The sequence below is a fragment of the Castor canadensis genome, chromosome 15, assembly GCF_047511655.1.
Source record: "Castor canadensis chromosome 15, mCasCan1.hap1v2, whole genome shotgun sequence".
In the NCBI taxonomy this organism is placed as follows: domain Eukaryota; kingdom Metazoa; phylum Chordata; class Mammalia; order Rodentia; family Castoridae; genus Castor; species Castor canadensis.
Window position 1 is genome coordinate 53,970,206 of NC_133400.1, and position 19,234 is coordinate 53,989,439.

General features: G+C 31.9%; 1 protein-coding gene across 16 annotated transcripts in view; it reads left to right on the plus strand.

The window, feature by feature from the left end:
• Zeb1 (zinc finger E-box binding homeobox 1) overlaps positions 1-19,234 on the plus strand; it is a 170,798-nt gene that overhangs the window by 48,403 nt on the left and 103,161 nt on the right. For 6 of the 16 annotated variants that reach the window (XM_074056210.1, XM_074056207.1, XM_074056209.1 and 3 more), the window contains 2 exons: positions 609-767; positions 13,370-13,508. The exons of 7 other annotated variants lie outside the window; for them this stretch is intronic. The gene's annotated coding sequence lies outside the window, so the exon portion shown is untranslated. Of the gene's footprint in view, positions 1-608; positions 768-3,426; positions 3,581-5,399; positions 5,552-13,369; positions 13,509-19,065; positions 19,145-19,234 lie in introns of all 16 variants that reach the window. 3 more of the 16 variants (XM_074056214.1, XM_074056215.1, XM_074056211.1) reach the window with 3 other exon arrangements.

Consider the following 19,234-nt stretch of genomic DNA (forward strand, 5'->3'; position numbering starts at 1 on the left):
AGAAATCATATAAGATTGGCATGTTCTATAAATAGTAGTTACAATAACCAAGAGAGAAAAAAGAGTTAAATTGGTACAGAAAAGGAACTGAGGCATTTTTGTACTATAATTATTGATTGGTAACCATAAATATTGTCTTAATACAAAAAATGTTTGCAGGCAGGAACTATCTCTTCAGTGTAATCTTTAATTTCTTTTATTATATGTAGTACTGTAAGTATTTGATGATTTAATAACTAGTTTATATGTATAGTTGATACTGTCAAAGAATTTCCAAATGTTACAACTTACTTCCAGGTAAAGGCAATGTTTGGTAGTATTTAAATTTATGAATTCATAATTTATTAACTCATTGAATAAATAACCATCTTTGTTATATATTAATTTGGGTTATAGGACAGCTGAGGGAACTTTTGGGGATATTTTAGGTTTTTAGGGAATTTTTTAGGAAATTTATTTTTGGTTATAGCATTTCTTTTCAAATATAACATTATGACTGCTTAAAAAGATGTAGATCATAGGTAGGCACTTTATTTTCCAGTGTAGAGTAATTGCTCGTTATCAGTTGGTGAGTATGGGAACAATTTAATAAAGTTTGGGTAATTTAGTTTTCAGTTTAAATTCTCAACTGGCAATTGGCCGAAAACTCCCATGTGAAGACGTGAACATCCAAGTTTCATTTTGTGAATGGCTACTGTCTGCTTGACGTAGGAAAGCACTATCAAGAAAGGCTAATGGAGTGACTAGCTGTCAAAAGGAAATCAATGGTAAGAGTTTTCCTTTAAATTATAATTCTTATGTGTGTATATATGTAAATATCAGTTACATTTAAATTAAAATATAAGAACATTTAACTCTAGAGCATAATTAATGCCAGATGTTTAAATTTTATATGTCTTTTACCTATACTTTTAATAAAACAAATACAAGAATGATTTTATGGATGGTCAAGAGATTTTACATACTAAATGTTCAGAAAATAATAAAAGTCTATTATGTTTTGCTTTTTACCTCCATTGTTAAATAATAGGGAGAAATAAGAACTATAATAACACATAATAAAATCCATTTCATTTAATATATTCCTTTTAAAATGCTGCTATAGGAGCTGAGTGTGGTGACACACCTCTGTAATCCCAGCACTCTAGAGGCAGAGGCAGAAAGGTCACGAGTTTGAAGCCAGCCTGGGCTACTTAATGAGACCCTATCTCAAAAATAATGCTGCTATCCCTTGAAAATTGCTATTATACCTTAATGTAAAATAAGTTTATAAGATAAGATGTTTACATACCCCAAACAGAGTAGCTATTCATAATAGAGCAGAATATCAGAATTTGGTAAGAATATTAAAATCAGACATCTCTCCTCTGCCTTACAAATGTTGCACGGAAAAAACAATTCCTAAATTTGCCTTATTTTTATGTGCTTCAAATGAGTTTTAGGTTTTTCTTCTGAATATATTTTGTTTACACATATCCCTTTATTTGGACATCTGTGTCCTCTCATGATTACCTATGTTAACTGTGGACAGGAGTGGAAATTGAAATTTAAAATTGATGTTTATCAAGGTTTATTTCACTGTCTCCATAGACATCTTAGCTTTATGATAGATGATGGCTGATGAAGACTGGCATATGAATACTAGCTTGTAATTCTGTTGACTTATCAAACAGTCTGTTCTATTGACTTATCAAACTCAGGATTTTTGAGGTTATTTTTTCTTAATTAGAGGGGCCAAATTATATTAATTGAATCTTTCCATGTTTTTAACTGATTTCTAAGTTTAATGACAAACATATCAGGAATAGCACTTGTGAAAAGCCCCTAACCCAAGGATCCCTCATCATGTAATCATTCAAATGTTGACAGTTGACAAAGCACTTCAGATAGCAACACCCATCTTCAAGCCAGTTATCCAGTAATTTAAATCTTTATCTAGACTACTTGTGTGTCATCCATACAGCTAGGTACTAAGGACAAACTGGTGCCATTAAAAGTGAGGAATTCTCTAACTACTCTTGAACTTCCACTGTAGGTGGTAATTATAGTGTAGATATAATTACACTGACAAATGTACAATTGCAATTGGAGCCAATACCTGAAAAAAGACATATTTACTATGAGAGTAGAAGTAATACGGTTGGTATATGAAAGCACAGGACTCACAAATTTGTTTCTTGAAAGTGATGTTAATTTTGAACTTTTTAATTGAAGTTTATAATTCTTTTAACTATCTTCTAAGTAAAACATTAGAAAGACTTTTAATCATAGAGAAATGCAGTTATGCTGCTTTTACATTTTCTTATATTTCCTTATCAAAGCAGAATGCTTACATGAAAATTTCATTTAGGAGAGAAGTTCTTATAGGATCCTTTAACATTTCAGGAATGAATGTCACAAAGGATAACCCCGATTTTTTTTCAACTGCTACAAAGTTTTTCCTTGCAGACTTTTTTTTGGGTGGATGGGTTTGAATTTAGGACATAATGCCTAATAGGCAAGTGCTTGCCATGATCCTGGCCTCTGGCCCTTTTTTGCTATAGTTATTTTTCAGATAGGATCTCATGTTTCTTTCCCTTGGGCCAGATCAGACTGTGATCCTCCTACCTATTCCTTACATACATGTGTCACCACATCTTGATTGTTGAGATGAAGACTCACCAACTTTTTGCCGTGTCTGGCTTCCAAGTGCAATCCCTTTTATGGCTACCTCCCCAGTAGCTGGGATTACAGATATGTATACCACAGCCAGCCCATGCAGACATTTTTTAAATGTTAGTATGATTTTCTTAGTCAGTTTTGTTCCTTTTTAAAAGAAAAGGATATAAAATTTATGTTCCTTTTACATACTTATTTTAAAGCATATGTATTTATTAAGCTTTGAAAAATAAAATTTGTTATTTAAAAACAAAGTGTTTAAATGCCTAAACATTTATACTTCTTCTATTAGGACAAAAAGAATCTCATCTAAAGGAATGTTGATGTTTAAAAGATAATAAAGTTAGTTGTAAATATTTTTGAAAACTCTCATTAAAGATTAAATTTTATTTTTCATTAACATGTACATATGAGTGGGTTTGGTGGGCTCTTTCAACACATACATAGTGTACTGATCATTTCTTTATGTTTGGTGACTTTTAACTCTTCTCTTATAGCTCTTCATAGAATATATAATAAATTATTGCAAACTACAGTCATCCCACTGTACTAGAATTTCTTTATCTAACTGATAGTATAAATGAACCAAATCAGTACTGAATACTGTAGTGTGAAACTAAAATCAGGAAAGTTTACTTTTTAATAGAAATGATCTTTCCCTAATTTATTACTGAAACATATAAGATATTTAAAATATTAAATTCATATAAATCTTTTTCAAATGGTTAAATAAAATTAAGCATTTTATTAACTTTTTTAATATCTCAGTTCAGAGATCTGGACAGTCACTGGTCAGTGCTAGAAGAAGGATGCCTTCTCCGGACCTCTCAGAGAGGCTGTCTTGAGGAAGTATTCCTTGCTACATAGTATGCCTGGCAGTGTTCATAGCATTCAGTGTTCTTGGGCAGCTCCTCTTGGTCCTGTGAGTTATTTTTGATTGGTCCTTGATGTCAGGTGGAGAATTAGGCTTTTAGTTATACAAAAATATTTAAGACACAAAATCATAACAGAGGGTAATAGAAGAAGAGTGAATGTGATCAGAGTACATTATTATATGCATGTATGAAAATGTCATAGTGAAAACAATTATTTTGTACAATTAGGATACTCTTGTAAAAAATTTAAAAACAAACACAGAGTTGTTTAAATATTATAGATGGTGATGATACATAACATTTTTTATTGAAATGAGTTACTAATTATTTCTAAAGCATACAGAGTTCTACCAATAGTCATCAATTTTTAACTTCATAACTTTTTAGTATAGAGAATAATGTAGTGTGTGTGTATGTTGTAATGTAATTGCTTCTCTTTTGAATTTGGGAGCTACTATCAGAAGAAAGTTGGAATTAACAATGGTATGGAGTTGGAGGTTTAAATGAGAAAGGAAATTTTTAATAAAAGTTGCTGTTTATAGTTTGGGAAGGAAAAGAATGTTTTCAGTTCAGTATAAGGAAGAATCTTTAAATGTGGAAGATAAAATGGAGTGCCTTCCAAAATCCATAATTTCAGGAATTTATGACAAGTTTATAAAGAAGGAATTCTTGTGATACAAATAACAGGATTTATTTGAAGGAAATTTTTACTCTATCTTTAAAGATTAATGTATTAATAGTTATAAGTGTATAAAAGTTATATGAAGTAGATATTACAAGCAATATTAAGCTACCACTTGTGGTGGGATCCTTATTAAGTAACCTTAAGAGGATAGAAGAGCAAATCCCACTTGCTCATTCTCAGTTCTTACTGACAACCTGCTATGTGTGAGACGTTGCACTGGGTATTGGGGGCATAGTCAACGTAAGACTACTGTGATCTTTAGGTTGTAGACTGGCAGGGAACACAGAAATTAAATGAGTAATAAAGCAATTATATTATAGTGCCTTGTGACATTATAAAAACAAAGTAGTCCTTTCACAAGGATAACTTGAGAATTGATCTGTAGAACACTAATAACTTAATCAGTTCATTTTCCTCATGAATTGGTTATTTGTTTTGGCATAAGTTGAACAGGAAGTCTTTCAAGATGTATCTTAAAAATTAGTGAGATTGGGATAGTCTCACTCCTTGTATGGCTTACTTAATATAAGAAACTGCTATTTAAAGATCTTCAAGTTACTAAGGTATCAAAAATGTGAATGTGCATAGAATGAACTTACGTATTATCCATTATGCAAGCCATTTAATAAAATTATACAAAGTAGTTTTACATTAAACATCTCCAAATTGTAGTTAAGAAGGTGGTCTCTAGAGTTAGACTATATTTGAGTAGTAACTCTGATACTTTAAAGGTTTGCAATCTTAAGAAAGATGTGTAGCGCCACTGTGCCTCAGTTTTCTTATCTCTAAAATGGGAATAATAAGAGTATATATCTTCCCAAAAAGTAGGTTATTTGATGCATATAAAATATCTAGCACATAGAAAGTGCTCAAAAAATGGCTCCATATGTTACAGTTCCCAACAGTAACAATGATGATAATAATTTCTTCATCTCAGTGTCCTGTCTGATTCACAGAGTTGGGTCACCTGAAACAATTGCAGAATTATGCTTTTGTGTTGTGTATGTGTACACATGTGTCATGTATACCATTACAAAGTGTGACTTTTATACACATACAAAACTTAGTAATTACAAAGAGCTATCACATTATTACTGCTAAATAAGTTGTCAGCAAAATTCTCACATAATCTTTGGGACCTGTTTAGCAGCATTTCAACAGTCACTCAAAACCCTACACAGATTGCATCTCCGGGACCAGTGTTATCTCAGCATTTAACCCAAGACTCAGTCTACTCCAGCCATCATGAAACTGAACCTTATTCTCAACTAAGAGAGGAAATAGCAAAAATACCTTGTTTATATCATGGAAGATAAACCCAAATCAAAGTAGAGTAAGTGTGGAAATGAAAAGACTATGTTAATAGCAAATATTTTTCTCCCTGCAGAAACCCCATCAAAGGATCCTTTTAGTAATATGTCTATATTTGTAGTATTTGTAAACCTTAAAGTATATAACAGTACTTCTTACTTATTAAAAAATTGTTTTCTTTCTTAAGGTAGTCATATTATCTACTTCATATAATTTGTGAAAGTTTATATTTAAATTTGTGATAGATTTTACATAGACTTACTTTATCTTTTAATGTCCCCCCAAATTTTTTTTGGCAGTAGTGGGGTTTGAACTCGGCCTCACCCTTGCTAGGCAGATGCTCTACCACTTGAGCCACTCAGCCAGCCCCTACAAAAATATGTTTAAGACTTAAATTAATTTTGGCAAGTAATTCTTTTTTGCTGAGAAATGATTTCAGGGTGAAATTTTTAGCTTTTTTGAGCTGTGATCCCATGGCTTTGTGGTCTGCATATTAATTCAGTTGTGTAAGTGTTTCTCGGATTAAGCATCCGAATTAACACTGAAATACGTGTTGTGTATCCCAGTACCCTTTCGCTTGTAATAGAGAACGATTTCTTTCATTGTAAGATGTTAAGTGAGAGAAAATTATGTGAATACTGCAAATACAGATTTCCATGGCCACAGTTGATTCTAATGCAGTCATACACAGTGTCTGTTGAAAACTTACTGTCTAGCATTTGCTATTAATAATGTCGAAATGAATTGCACTATGACTCTCAGTAGGCCCTAGAAAGACTAGAGGTATTTAAACGTTGGGCTAGAATCAGGAACTCCGAGATGTAGTACCTGATCTGCCACTAATAAGCAGAGAGATCCTAGCTATGTGAATCCGCTAAGACTGTAAGGCCCTCTTAGCATCTGAGTCTCCTCATTATATGTAGCATGTGTATCTCACATACACATGCTCATGTGTGTAGACACACACATTGACATCGCACATTCTTCCAATTGAAGTGAAGTTATGAAGTTATGCAGGTTTGTTTTTAATTTCTAAATTAACTGATTAAAGAATTCTGTTCAGAAATAACATCTTGCACAGTGCTTTCAAATTAAAATGCATTATTGATTTTTACATATATAATTTCAGAACTTCCCAAATATTTCTGCATGAATTACCTAGTATTTCTTGACTTTATTGCTTCTTGGCCTTTTGACCGAGATCAAGTGTTCTATTTCCTAATGTCACAAGAGAAATGTAAAATTTTTTTAGTTTGACTAATTTTCAGATTGATTCCCTTGTTCTGCTAGGTAAAATTCTTTTTCTAATAATAAAGTTTCAGTAGCTACCAATTTTTTCTACCTTTGCACTAACTTTCTATTAATAAGTTTTTAAATTGCTGCAAGTCATTACAAACTCTGCTGCTAATACAAGCTGTTTAGGGCATTTCCAATTCTTCAAATAGTGTCTTGAGTTTTCAGATTAATTCATGAAAAAGTAGACTATGATAAGCTAGTACTTTAGGGAAAGGAGATAAAAATAAATACTTTAAGGGAAAGAAAGTAAGCTTAAGTGAATGAGTACAGGTTAAACATCTACTGAAGTATGGTTAAAGTGTTTAAATGGCTTACAATAAGCTTTTCAAGGGAAAGAAAATAAAAGAAGCATGATAATTTATGTTATATACATTCTTATATATACGTGTGTATATATACTGATAGCATTTATATACTACTTACATTCTATTTATTAAATACCAGTGTTTAAATTATATATACTAACCATCAGAAGTTAGTTGGTATGCCTGTTTAACTATCAGATGCTGATATAGGCATAATTAGAATAATTCGCAGATAAAAATCAGCTAAAATAGATGTGCTTTGTAGACTTAATAGATGATTTAGGAACACTTATCTATATTGTGAGCTACTATTCTGTACATTGTAGATGTTAAGATATTTGCAAGGACTTTGAATATAAACCTTTTGGGGAAAGGGAAAGTATTAAATAATAGAAAATATATATTAAATATTAATATACAATAATATAGAAAACTGGTGTTTCTAAGAAAATATAATTAAAATAAACAAAAACAGCTTCTTTTTTCTTGGATTTGCTTAGTGTGATTTATTGGGGAAAATTAAGCAGTAGTTAACATAACAAAAGTGGTAAAGGACAAGCAAAAATAACCACTCTAATTGCTTGAAGATATGATAACAGATAATCCCATCTTATGCTGTAGAATACTTTTTATTAGAGGGGAATAAGTGGTGACTACTGTTCTGCCAGAGAGGTGTACGTGGTGCAGTACACAAGAGCCAAAGAAAGACTAGTTCAGACATTGCTACCATGGACTTTACTCATTAGAAATTCATTTAAATTTTAAGATGAACATATAAATTTAAGTATTTTGGTGGGTATTTAATCTATATTTGTCATTCATTTAAATACCTGAGTACCTACTAAATATAAAATACGCTATTTTATGTGAGTCTGTGACGGTGTAGTCTTCTAATACTTAGCTGAAACCAGTCAGTGTCACTTAGAAAAGGGAATGTCAGTAGGTTAAAGAAGGAATCATGTGAATCCCAGGATATTTTTTGAAAATGCAGACCTAATTTATATGCAGCAATAAAATCAGAGGGCAGCATGATGTTACTGAGATGTGAAGGAAGGTAACAAAATAAAGTATCAGTTCACTATATCCTACAAACTATTAAAACCTTTGTTTATTTGTATGGTGGGTACACATTTCATTTTTCTATAATTTTGTTTCTTAAAGTACAGTTGAACTAGAACTTACAAAATGTTTTTTCTCTACAACTTTGCATATGCACAATAACAATATGTGCAAGTCAGATTTAATTTTAAGGTAAATATTTTAAAGTACATGTCAATGCTAGTCACATACAGAGCAGTCTGTCATGTGTGTTATATCCTTGCTTTGCTTTGGCTATGAGTTTTTATTCTGTAATAGGGTAGTAGTAAATACTTCTTTGTTTACTTATAGTAGAATGTATTTGGCTTAATAGATGATGGTCCAGAAGCCTGGAATAAAAGTATTGTGAAAAATTTCAGACATAGACAAAAAAGAGAGACTAGTTTAATAAAACCCATTTGTATAATAATTTATGTAATTATATGTATAATTTATATAATAAATCCAGATATTAATAATTAGCAAAGTTTTACCACATTTGTTTCATATACTAGCTCCTTTTCCTCAACTTGTTTTTAAAACAGATAACAGACCTCAAGACTTTCCACTCCTATATTCTTTAGTAAGCATCTTTTTTAAAATGACATTTTTGTTATGTAATCACAAAGCCTTTTATCATATCCAGCAAAATTAACAATAATGACTTATTATGTCACCATTATATCTATATTCAGTTTACTCTCTTTCTGACTATAGAATGCCATACTACATTTAGGTTGTTGATTCAGAATCCAAACATGATCAATGTAGCATTTGGTTATTAGGACTGTTTTATGGTCTAGAAGTGGGGCTCAAGTGGAAAAGTACTTGCCTAGCAAGTGTGAGGCCCTGAGTTCAAACCCCAGTACAACAAAAAAGTCTTTTCTTTCTCACTATTTCTCTATTTCCCTCCCTTGTTCTGTTTTCTTCCTCCCCCCTTCCTTCCTCTCTTTCTGCCTCTTTTCCTTCCTGTAGATGACTTTTAATTATTGAAACTGGGTAAATGATACTGTAGTATGTTCCTGGTTTTGATTTTTCTGATGGCTTCTCCTCATTAAAGTTGTTGTTCTAACCTCTAGATTTTCTGTAAATTAGCAGTGATCTCAGAAACTAATTAGATTCACATTCAGCTTTGCTTTTGGTACTGAAGGTTGGGGAGGAGGTAGGAATACTTCATATGTGGTGCTGTTTCTCAGTACTGTATTATATTAGGGAGCATATAGTGTCTGCTTATCACATACTTAGCAGTGCTAAAACTGGACAGTGGTGACAGCACAATCTGTCTTTCGAGAGTTTTCCAATGACCTTTCTTCCCATGGTGTCATCCATTACAGGTCAGTCTCTGAATCAGTTCTGTCACTTATGTGTGAAAGGCAAAGAATTTTTAAATCTGCTACCCCTTCCATGTGTATTGGTAGAAATTCTTCCGTTAGAAGAAATTTTCCTCATGAAACTTTTTGATTTCCCTGAGATTGTCATCCTGTAAAGAAGTTTAATGTTTTAAATATGGTCTCTTAAATACATATGTAAGATCCAGAGGTAACTTAAGACCATATAGAACAGTTGAGTATCCATTTTATATGTATTGTGAGGGCTTATGTAGAATAAAGATATCTTACTGATTTTCATAAACAGTGTTAATGTTGGGATAACTTTATATATATAGTCAGCATATGTAATGTTGGTCATGTAGGAGTTGGAGACCTCTCATTTCTACTTGGTCACATATGCTATGTTGTGATGAGTTGTGGGAGATAAATTGAGCTTCAGAAGTAGGATACTTCATTAAATCAGCAAGCTGAACAGTATATCACTTGAGCAGTAGATAAGTGGTGACAACTTAAATTCAGGAATGAGAGTCATTATTTTTATTATTAGTTCGTTCATCAATTACCACTAATCCTATTTTTATTTAATATTGTTAATGAACAAAACCTCAAAAAGAAATAAAACCTAAATTTTAATGTTTACATATTAGGATTACCTAGAAAATTTAAGGGAAACAGTTTTAAAACCATTTAATTAAATAATAAAAAATTAATTAAATGCAAAATAATATGCTATTTCTTCATATCAGCCAAAAAAAACACTTTGAAAAGGCCCTACTTAGAATTATAACAAGCAATATAATCTTTAGTGGTAAATTTTGAGAGAGAATAGATTTTTAGGAAAAATCATTATATTTGACAAAATTTTAAGATGGAAATAAGTAGAACCTAATTCCAGATTGAGAAATTAATGAATTATTTAACCAAAAGTAATTTATAGATTTTTGGGTTCACTTCCAATTTGAGGGGAAATTTCACCCTACTGAATCAGAAGGTGTTAAAAAGCAGCAGTGTCTAAAACAGTGGTATTGGTGCAGGAATAAATGTGTAATCCAGATACCAGAAGAGAGCTGTCTGCCCTTGCTGTCTTCACTATAAAATTTCCCTGAACCTCTGGCTTTATGGTTAATAAGAATTAAGAGGCATAGCCTCCATGCTATGATTTACAACAATCCCTGTGGCTGAGTTACAGCTGCATGTTTGACTGCTTGCATTCTGGCAGATGTGAAACCAGCCCCTTCACCAATTTTCAAAAATGAAGCACTTTGTGAGTTTAGAAACTCAAAGTAGGTTATAAACTAACACATTATTTTCTGGAGTATATAGTCCACATTTATTCTCCTTCTCCTCACACTTTCCTAACATAGATAAGTGCTCCTTTAAGGAGGAGCTACAGACCAGTTCATGACTAAATGCTTCCTCTCAATTTCTGTACTTTTTAGGAAATTCTTAGCTCAATGTGATTGATATTTCCTATTGTTATCCAAGCATATCACCCATGTCATCTGATTGAAGGTTAGGCCAGGCTTGTTAATGAACCTGTATTGGAGAGTTTTGTCTAGTGTGAGCTCAATTTTAGTCATGAGCAGTAACTCTTTGAGCATAGGTCCCCTTGGGGGTGAAAAAAATTAAAAAAGAAAAACAACAACCTTCACTTCCAACGGTATGAGAAACATTGTTCAGTAAGAACGAGGAAATGAGTATATTGCTCAGGCAGTTTTGTAAGGAATTTAAAATGAGTTGTTAATGTGGCTTAATGATCTGTACTTGGAAGAGAAATTTAAAATCTCACACTAAATCTCTGAATGTAGTAAACTTAGACATTGTTTCTCCTGCTAGTGAAACTGGGGCAAAGTGTCCATTATCTACCAGTATAAATAAGGACTTTGAAGGAGTTCCCAGCCAGTTCATCTGCCTTGGGAGAGTGTTTCTTCCTTTCACCCTCTTTGGCCTAGGAGATTCAATCAACTTGTAGAATATTTTCCTTTTAGTCAAATTTCCAACTCTGTGTTGTTCTTTACCTCCCCTTTAGGTTTTTTTGGCCTATTATTATTGCACTTTTTTGTTAAATATTTTTACCCCTTCCCCTTCAAAGTTAGTTCAGAAGCTTACAAGATGTCCAAAATAAGAAAATTAAATTAAGTGAACTTTTGTGTATGCTAATATTCTTTAGCCAGACTTTTTTTTAAACATTCAAACCCAATTCCCTGATGTAAGATATTAAATCAAATTACTTGTGAAATGTGGAAAACTTTTTAGTACTATAATGAAGGTATAATCTGTCAAGTACAGCATTTTTTCAATGATAAAAAGTAAGTACAAATCCTGACTTGCCTACCTGTTTTCTTACTGTTGTTTTTGCTGTACAATAACTAGCTTATATCCTGTGCAGTTTATCTTGAGGACTGATTCCACATTTTCAGAATTCGTGCTCAAATAGTACTTTGCAAATAATTGTTTCTTCTAATTCTAGTGGCCTTGCCTTTTGAAATTTTAAACATACGCATTCAGTTCTTTATTAACACCACTGACCCATTTAGTGACTTTAGCATTTCATCTGTTTCTTCCCAGTTAATCAGATTTGGAAACACTTGGAAAACCCTTCAAGGAAGTCAGTCTCTGAGTTTTTTAATAATAGTCTCTAAGTTACAGGAAAATAAATAAATGAATAGGATTTAGTATTTCCTAATTAAACTTTGTGTTTTAAAAATTGAACAAAATGTACACATATACTTAAAATACATATGAAAATCATACTGATAGAATGGCATCTTATTTCATTTTAATATGTAAATATTAAGTAAATTAATATTTGCTTAGGCACAGTTTATAGATAAGATAATTTTATCACTAAGCTTCTATTGAAGCTTCTCTATAAAATGAAAAATAAAACTGAAGTAGTAAAAGGCTTATTACATTTCATTTTCTTGGTATTTTTGTAATTAATATCTAGTAATGTACTTTAAGGGACATAGTGTGATTTCCTGATCCTAAAGTACTCCATTCTTTTCAAGAGTTTGAATTATAATGATATATTTACAACATTTTCTTAGGAACATTTTAGAACAAAGCATTTTTAAACATTACTTTCTTAACATTTATTTAATATGCAATTAAAGGCTTACATTAAGAATATTATTTTATATATCACTTTCTTCAAACTCTTTAAAACATTCGTAGGCTTCTAATTATTTTATTGCCAAGTTTTGACTTTGAAAATATTGGCTAATTGGTTAATGTTCTTTGTATTGATGAATTTTTAGTGCTCTCTAAACATGCCAAGACTTAGTTATGACTCTACAGATAATCATTATGTTAAAAAACAAAAAAGCCAAATTACTTTTCCCTCATGGAGCTTTACATTCTAGTCGCTTAATCACATGTGTCTGTGGTGGCATTTTCTACAACTCAGAGGGCTTCTTTTCTGACAGTTGTGAAATCCATGTGTCATTATTTAGAGACATAGAGGGAAACAGTTTCTCCCAGCTTTTTTGATTCATTGCTTTTCAGTGAGTTTTGCTATACTAATTAGTTTTTAAATATAATTTAGAACTGTGATCACTTGACAACACAGAGTTGTCTCACATACTTCTCAGCTTCTCAGTTTCCCACAGACAGGGTAGAAATTGAACTACTGAAGGTTTTGTTTAAAGAGTAATATTTGAAATACACAGTGTTTATGAGAGATATTTTTTAAAGAAGAGAATGTGATTATTAGAATACTTTTGATAATATCCAATTTCCTTTTTCAGAGCCTCATTTTGTAATATGAAAAGATAAACTTGATCCGAATGGTATGATCTCAGTAAATGTTTTTACCTTTCTCTCCTTCAGGAAAATCTTAAACTTCCAGTACAAGAAGATTATAAAGTGGTCTCTCCTGCAACCAAGAAAGATCTTCAGATCTTTTTCAGTGTTCTTGGAGGTGGGGTGAGAGCTTGATCAGTTTGTGTCAGCACCTTGTTCTCTAAAGGTAAGCACTGGGTAGTGAGTGCACACTCATGGGCCCACACTCCTAACTTAGGACTGGTTTTGGAATGCTCCATTGAGGGTTTGAGACCTTCAGATTTCTTCATAGATGGGTGACCCAGGCAGCCACTGTGTGCAGAACATCACACATTCATGAAAAGGCGTATTTCATTGTTTTACAAGTAAAGCATGCCCTAGGAATTATGGAGGTTTTTTGTTTTGTTATTTTAAAAATCCAAATTATAGTAAAGTTTATTTTCTAATCTGATCTACATCGAAGTCAGTTAACAACTGCAGAGTTAATTCCTCATCAAGAACTCTTCTTGAATGTCTTAAGATTCACATTCAAGAATTTTGAAACAATCACAGCATTCAAGCAATCTGATGACATACAATGTAACTTGATAACAAACAGCTTGAGAATTGCTTTTCATCATCTTTTTTAAACTGTGTCTTGCCTTTACTTCAGAGAAAATTCCTCAAATTACTTGGTAATCTGTAGTAAACTTCAGAAAGAATGGAAATAAAGGCTTTCTTAATCTTTAAGAGGTATATGATCATAAAATTTCTTATGTCAGGTCCTAATTTTTAAAAAAATCTCTAAAAATGTAAACATTTTTTTCTCATACAATTTCTTCCTATCATCAGGAAATGAAGAATAAATGCATTTCTTCCATCAGGGAATCCTTATGAAGGAGAAATAAAACATCCTCCTTCTCTTGTGTAGTTTATTGGCACCTCTCAAAATGACCAATCCTAAATTAAAGTGTCATTTGGATATCATTCATTAACTATGAAGAATAGAAAGAAGATGCTGATTTTGAAAAGATCCGCAGTGGAAGTTGATCAGTATTAGATAAGAATAACTTTGGCTGCCAACAAGAAACTAAATGCTTAATATCCCCAGCATACTGTAGTACCCACATTGAAGAGCTTAAGTGTTGTAATCAAGTCTGTCCATTTCATTTCATTTATCTTTTCTTAAAGAGATCTTAAAAACCATTGTGCCAGATGTGAATCTCTCTATGGACCATTAAAGTTAGGAAGAAATGTGCTGATTTTTATCTGGCATTCCTACCTCCAATAGAGAAATTTCATGATCTCCCTATGTTTTCACTGCTCTTCCTATATTTTCTTAATGATAGATATTAAAAAAGAGAAATAGACTTTTGTTTTTGTTGTTAGAATGAGAAAAGAACACATCTTAGAACTTTTCAGTAAAAGTTTGAGAACCAGTTTACTTAAATGTATGTAAATAGCTGAGGAGTTACAACTAGTCTTGCTGAAAATAATTTTAAAAAGATTTAAATTTTCAAAGTAGATATGTTAGGTTATATTAGAGAAAAATACAGATTATTGAGAATTTAGATATTATACATGTGCGTATAGTTTTCTTTTAATTTTTATTTATCAAAACATGTTAAATATTTTTAGCCCTGAAATAATGTGGAAGAGAATGAATGAACTCTAACCAATTAAGAAAAGCTTGGAATTAAAACTTAAACAGTAGAATTGTAAGGTAGGACATAAGGATAATTGCACAGGGTGTTGTTTTACCCAAACTAAAGCTTTAATATAACTAAAATTATTTTTAAACTAAAAAATTTTTCCCACACACCTTTTTAAAATTTAACTTTGTCTTATATATATAATATATATATAATAAGACAATAAATTTTTTATAGAATATATTTTTAGAAAGAAAAAATTATTTCACCATTCTAGTGTTCTAATTTCAGATCAGTTTTGTAGCAGGTATATATGTAAAATATGACCACTAAGATCTTGCTTTCTGTATCTAGAATATAAAAAATAAGATCTTGTCCCAACAGTTCTTAAAAATAACTTATGTCATCTCAATTAGGGAACAGAATAAATCATTGTTATATGATTTTTAATAATATAGGCGTGAAAAACAAACTTAATAACACCAAGGGAAACCTAATGGTACTGAGGGATTCTTTTGTTGAGACTGGGATCTAGAAGATTTTATTTTTATAAATATGCTTACACAGATACTAGAATTTCTTCTTTGGAATTATGTAAGAATGATTTGTTAAAAATTAGGTTTCAGGGGTAGCTCAGTGGTAGAGTACTTGCTTAGCATGCACAAAGCCCTGGGTTTGATCCCTAGCATTGTAAAAAATAAATAAATAAAATAGATTTCTGAATTATGTTTCATTAGTATTCAGATGCTATGTTTATTGTTTTTATTTTATTTTATTTTATTTTTTATTTTTGGTGGCACTGGGGTTTGAACTGAGGACCTCATGCTTGCTAAGCAGGCACTATGCCACTTGAGCCACTCTGCCAGCCTGTTGTTTTTAAAGTGACCGCAATCAGTCTGAGCAAATGATTCCTACTAGAAATTTCATTTCCTTCTGCTCCCTTACCTACTCTAATAACTAGATGGAAGTGAGAAAGACAGCCCTGTTATGTTTACTACCATTTGCTTTGTAGGGATGGGACAGTATGCAGAGTCTAGCTCACATTCTTCTTGGAGGTATCTAGGATAGATACCTCCAGTTATAATTCAGAGCATGAATATAAGCTACATGTGTAATTTTAAGTTTTCTAGTAGCCACATGGCAAATTTAATTTTAATTGCATTTTATTTGACCCAGCATATTCACACTAATATTTCAACATGTAAGCAATATTATTAAATCATGAGGTATTTTACTTTTTGTACTAAGCATTCAAAATCTAGTGTGTAGTCTGTATTCACAAGGACATTTCATATTATGCTAGCCATACTTAAAGAACTCCATAAACCACATGTGGCAAGTAGCTGTTATATTTCAAAGTACAAATCGAGACAAAGAATGGGGTTCCCATTTTAGCTTCATCCATGCCAAAGTCCGTTGGGTAGCCTTTTGAGCTCAGCTGGCTTCGAGTTTCCAGATTTAACAGAAAGCAAAAAACAAAACAGGATGCCGAGTTTAATTTGAATTTCAGATAAATAAATAATTGTTTAATGTAATTATGTACCATGCTATTCTTAGGAGTCCTGTATTAAATCTGGCAACTCTGCCATGGTTTAGCTTGTATCAAAGACATTATCACATTGCCTAGAAACTTGGAGACTATAGAATAGAGAATTTTCGTGGAAGGTTTTGATAATCATCTGAAAATCAGTATGCAAACCAGAAACTGTATATAGCCTATTTCATCTTGGTTGTTTAGGATGTTTAAGACAGAAGAGGTACTTTTTATGACAGGGACTCAGTCTTTACATATTAAACATTTTAAATTTAAATTACATTCAGGCATAAAGTGTGAAATTTTATAAATTGAATGATTAATTACTTGAGTTTATAAAATGTAAATTGTCCTAACAGTGCACTGCTAATAGAACAACCTTATGAAAACAATTCATCGTGGCAATAATCTCAGCAGTTTTCAGGGTCCTGACCATTTCAAGATATTTTCCAAGTATTGTTTAATATGGACTCTGTCACTTAACTCTCGAGTTGGCATGGATTACCACAAAATACTAAGTTGCTGAGTATTAGGATAAGACTTACTTTATATTACTATATTTAAATCCTGTAATTCTTTACTCTGATATTGACCATTAGATGCTAACCCAGTTAATAATCATCAGTCATTTTATCAATATCTCTCATTTCTCTTGGCTTCTTTCACACAGAACATTTTTCCAGTTTTATTCTTTAAATTTTCAATGTATTAATTTCAGTATTGCTTTTAAAGTGTACGGCAGCCTCTTTAGTAGTGTGGCTCTACCCTCCTTAGCCTCTAGAGAGTCCATTCATGGTCTCTTAAGGCCAGAGATTACACTGCTTTGTACTCCCTGTCAGAGGGAACACTGGCTTCCCCATGTGAAGGACTATAGGTGTCAGCTCTACATCATTACCAGCTAGGCAGGTAGTTAACCAGCTGCTAGTAACTGCAGCAGTAGCAATTCCGAGCTTAAAATATGGCGCATTCCAACTCCATTCATACTTAGGAGAATGTACCCAAGAGTGTGGGTATGTTTATAATTACTGCATTTCCTTCAGAGAACAAGAATTTCAGGTAAGTTTTTTAAGCAATCCAGTATTTATTTTCAAATAAGACATTTCTGGATCTGAAAGTATTTCCCTACCCCCTAAAAAGATACCCCAAAAGTTCTCAAACATAGTCTACATTGTGTAATATTTTCCTTCCTTACTCTGAAAAGAAATTGAAGCTGGTGGGGGGGTGATTTGAGTAGAGGGGACAATTTATCATTTTTAAAGCTGTGACTGACACACATTTCCATGTCTAGAAATATCCTAGGTTTATGTGAGTATCTATTTTGCCGAACTTCTGTTTTCTAAGGCGTGATTTGCTTTGTCAAATGAATATCTACATCTATATATAAGCAAGGTGTTCAGCCTTTCTAGTTAATGTCTCTAACATCAATGAGTAAATTAATAAATTGTGTTTGGATTTTCACTTTATTCTCAAGACTGACTTCCTTTGTTTAATGGTTTTAACCTTGTTTCTGAAGAAAAAAAAAACTATAATTTAAAGCTACAAAAATCTTAAATAGCATCGAGACTCCTTTAACCCAGAGATGCTTGGCTGAATTTCAGACAGCCTGTGAGTCCCCTGTACCCTGACATTATAATCATTATTTTGTATATAGGTGCTTTTTCTAGGGATAAAGTCCTTAATTTTCATCATACGCTCAAGGGGTTTTTCTAACAAAAAAATTGGTCATCCACCACTGATACGATCCAATGGGATCATTTCAAAGAATTTGAGAAACTTGCCTCATCCATTTGAAATTTAATAACTTATAAAAACTAAAGCATGCTTCTTTAAAAGTTATATTATTAAGAAAACAGGTTTTAACTTTAATTAACTTTAATTGATGAAACTGGAGGACACCAGCTTAAATGGGAGCAGTAAGTTTGCAAATAGTCTCTTCTGTGCTTTAAAGGGACCTTTCCCAGTGTGAGACTGTATGCTAAATTCTTGAAAATGGGTTCAAGAGAAAGTGAGTCATCTACAATAATTTAAATCTTTTTTTCTCTTATTGAATCCTTTCTTCAAAAAGTAACTTAAAAGTCAAGAAAATAGGTAAATAATATTATTTCTGTTATTTCAGGGTATTTTTCAGTGATTGGGGTGTTTTATGATATTTTGACTATAAGATAACTTTGATGTTATAATGGTACTTTTAAAATAATAAGTAAGCCAGTTATATATTAACTGGGGAAGCTAGCACCTCCCTCTCAAAACAAGGAAGATACTACTTCTTTTTCTTTTCTTTCCTAGTGCTAGTCAATGGAGTCTGCCTAATTTAAGATTTAGTGAACATAACATTAATTGAATATTAAAATAAAAAATTTATGATATATATAGGAAAAAAGACAACTTAGGACACTACTTATATTTTTATTTAATTATTAAAGGTTCTAAAATGTATACTAAAAAGCTCATTATAAAAGGATATTAATTTCTGACACAAAATATAGTTTTTCCTCCATTGTCATTATCACTCAAGGTTACTTTCATTCATGCCCTTGCACCTTTGTAAAAGGTGACTTTAAAAATTTTTGTTTTTGCAGTGCTAGGGGCTGAATCCATGGTCTTGTGCATTCTAGGCATGTGCTATACCACTGATCTGGATTTCCAGCCCCATAGAAGGTGACCTTTTATTTATTTATTTTCATTTTATCATTTTACATTTACTCATATGTGTATACATTGTTTGGGCCACCTCCCTCCTGCCGAGAA